The sequence below is a fragment of the Delphinapterus leucas genome, chromosome 2, assembly GCF_059928025.1.
Source record: "Delphinapterus leucas isolate spDelLeu-1000000601 "Yukka" chromosome 2, BTC_Dleu_Yukka2, whole genome shotgun sequence".
NCBI classification, from domain to species: domain Eukaryota; kingdom Metazoa; phylum Chordata; class Mammalia; order Artiodactyla; family Monodontidae; genus Delphinapterus; species Delphinapterus leucas.
The window spans coordinates 44,390,851-44,393,989 of record NC_143130.1 but is presented as its reverse complement, the minus strand read 5'-3'; the positions used below and the strand labels follow the sequence as shown (position 1 = coordinate 44,393,989).

At 47.8% G+C, this 3,139-nt stretch overlaps 1 pseudogene; it reads right to left on the bottom strand.

Moving 5' to 3' along the window:
- Positions 1 to 1,769: 1,769 nt before the first annotated feature.
- On the bottom strand, positions 1,770 to 2,783 carry LOC111169331 (calpain small subunit 1 pseudogene; annotated as a pseudogene).
- Between the last annotated feature and the right edge of the window lie 356 nt (positions 2,784 to 3,139).

Below are 3,139 nucleotides of genomic sequence, written 5' to 3'. Positions count from 1 at the left end.
AGTGGTATGAATAATTTTCTCACTAGCTATCATCTGGATTATTTTACATTCCTTCTGTTATTTTAGACTTCAGGTTTATAGGTATCTCTGATTTATGAAAACCGAAACTTCAAATTCTTCCTTGCTGAATTGAGCCAAAAGACCTCTTGTCCTTTTATCCATTCTTATGAGACAGGTGATAAAATGAAAAATAATCTTGGTTTTGGGGTAAGCCCACACCTAGGGTTGAATCCTGTTTATTGTGCTTGTTGTGTGGAGTTCCTCAAGACACTTAACATCTCAATTTTCCCAGTCTGTAGAGTGTGCATAATAATACCTTGAAAGGATATAATTAGGATTAGAGATAAGATATGCCAAGTATTCTAATTATTACTTCTAGAGCCTTAGGTCCATTTATTCTACAGGCCTTAGCTGAACAGCTGCTAAGTCCAGGTACTGTGCCCAAGCGTGAAGATATACAGACAAATAAGCATAATCCCTGACATAAAGCATGGGCAGTGAAGGAGAGGCACAATGTGATAAGAATTATGTAAAAGGGTGGATATTGGGGAAGACTTCCTGAAAGAGGAAACACTTGCGTTGAGTCTTGAAGGAGGAAGAAGAGTTGGCTAAATGAGGAAGAAGGAAAGCATTTCTATACAAAGGAAGAAGAGTTGGCTAAATGAGGAAGAAGGAAAGCATTTCTATACAAAGGAAGAACATGGGAACCATTTGAAATATAAAGGATGAATGTTACTGCCTTGCAAACATCCCTCAGTATGTTCATATCATAATTGGGAAAACAAAAAGAACTTGATAGGATCTCACTTTATCATGGACAGATCTAATTGTAGCAAGCCAAGTGTTTCACTTTGGAGATTTATGGAACACTTCACTTTGAAGAAGGTGAACTTGGGAAAGTTTAAAGGTTTCTGAAGAGGAAACCTTTGCTAGAGGTGGAGTCATCTCCGGGACTCTCCCACTACAATGCAGCCACCAGGAGACTCCAGTGGGGAAGCCTGACGTTTGCTTTAGTTTCACCTACAGTTTAGACCCTGGATTAGGGTTGCAAGTGAATCTCCTTTAGCTGAAACTCATCCTAAATGAGGTGACTTTCATTTTTCTTAAATTCCAGCCATCAGCAACCATCCTGAAGAGGGCTGGATTATTAGTGGGGAGCTTTTAGTCATGCCCACGACAATCTTGCCCATGAAGCTACAGCAAGGGTGTGTGTACAACAGGGGTGTGTGTGCGCGTGTGTGTGTGTGTGTGTGTGTTTTGGGAGGGTGAGGAGGTAGATTTTATAGCCCAAACTACCATTCTAAACTTTCCTTAAATCACTAGAACCTTGGTCCACAGAAGCTCAAAAGCTAAAAATTATTCTATTTTATTTCTCTCTCCATTTCACTGTAGCTGTTCCCTGCCTGGAGTCCAGTTTTGGTTTGAATGGTGGATAGAGCCTAGGGATGGGAATTTCATAGTCTTTTTTTTTTTTCTTTTTTTCAGAGAGAGCAGCAACTAGGGTGAATTTATTTCCTCCTGGGCCTGGCAGGCTGGGAGCACAATACAGACAAAGACACTGGGGCATGTGGCCTGTTATGGCCTGGAGTTCAGCTGCCTGGGTGGTAACTGAATGGGTGTGCCAGGGTGTGTAGGGACTGGAGTGATCCAGAACTGAGAGAAGGGCCCTTGGGGTGTGCAAGTAACACAAACGTTGGGCTTGGCACAGATGCAAGAGAGGGCTTATGGAGTAGATGTGAGATGGGTGTGCTGGGGCAGGGTGTGTTGAAGCATGTTGGGCCCTGGCTGTTGACTGAGAATCCAGGTGCCAAGGGCTAGGAGAACAGAAAGGCCTGTGGGTCAGCAGGAGCCATGAAGATGTGACTGCAAACAGGATCAACCCTGGGGGAGACCGAAGAGTCCAAGGTGACTCCTACAGCGAGGTGATGAGGGGGCAGGTCTGGGACTCCCGTTCAGGAATACATGGTCAGCTGCAGCCACTCCTGGGTGTTCACCTGGATTTGTCCAGTGCCATCTTTGTCAAGAGAGTTGAAGGCGCGGAACATGGCATCCAGTCTTACCAGGCAGCTGATGAAGTTGTCAAAATCCATGTTCCCTCCCTCATCTGAGTAGCGTCGGATGATCATGTTGTAGAGATGCTCATTCAGGCGGAATCCTGCTGCCTCAAAGGCCCCTGGGAGTTCACTGCTGCCAATGGTCCCTGAACGGTCAATGTCAAACTGTTTGTATATGGCCTGCCACTTTTTGATGTTGTTCCACAAGTACGTGAATTCCTCGAAGCCCAGCTTGCCGGTCGTGTCACTATCCATAACAGCCACCGTGCTGCGACATGTGACAATGCCAATACCATCAGTCTTCAGATCAGGATGTCGGGTCACGACTTTGTTGAGAATGTTCACGAGTTCTGTGGCACTGACCTCCATATCCTCTCCAGCCAGCTGGGCAAAGAGCCTCCGGAACTGCCGGGCCTTCTCACTCTCATTGGCCTCGATGTTGGAGTAATGGGTACGAGGGGGCGGAGGCTCTGGGTTGTACTGCGCAGCCGCATCACTAATGGCGCTAATGACTCCGCCCAGGATGCGTACGGAAGTTCCGCCGCGGCGGCCGCCGCCGCCGCTGCCGCTGCTTCCTTCTTTTCTGCCGCCGCCGCCGCCGCCGCCTCCGGCCCGTTGAGCAGGCTTCCGAGCACATTCTGTAGGCCCCCCGCCCAGGCCTCCGCCTCCCCCGCCGCTTCTTCCACCCTTCAAGAACGAGTTAACCAGGAACATGGCTGTGACTCAAGATTCCGCCTCGCTCGCGCGTCGGCCGGTCAGCGAGTCTCCATATTCTTATTTTTACTCTCTCTCTCGTTCTCTCTGGTGGCTGGTGGTGTAGCGTAGAATTTGCTTAGGATGAATGTGCCTGTGATGTGACTTCAGTGTACTTAGTACAGTGGGAAGCCTAAAAACAAGCAAGGCTCCTGTCAGATGAGACCACCCCCACAGGCCTCGGGGGCATCTTCTTAATCTTGAGGAAAGATGCAGGCTCTGTCTCCACTGCATGTAGGTGAAAAACTTGGGGATGGCAAGGCACTGGATGTATGTTTCCACCTGCTTTTACCTTCATGAATATATATGTGTGGTGTGTGTGTTTTCACACT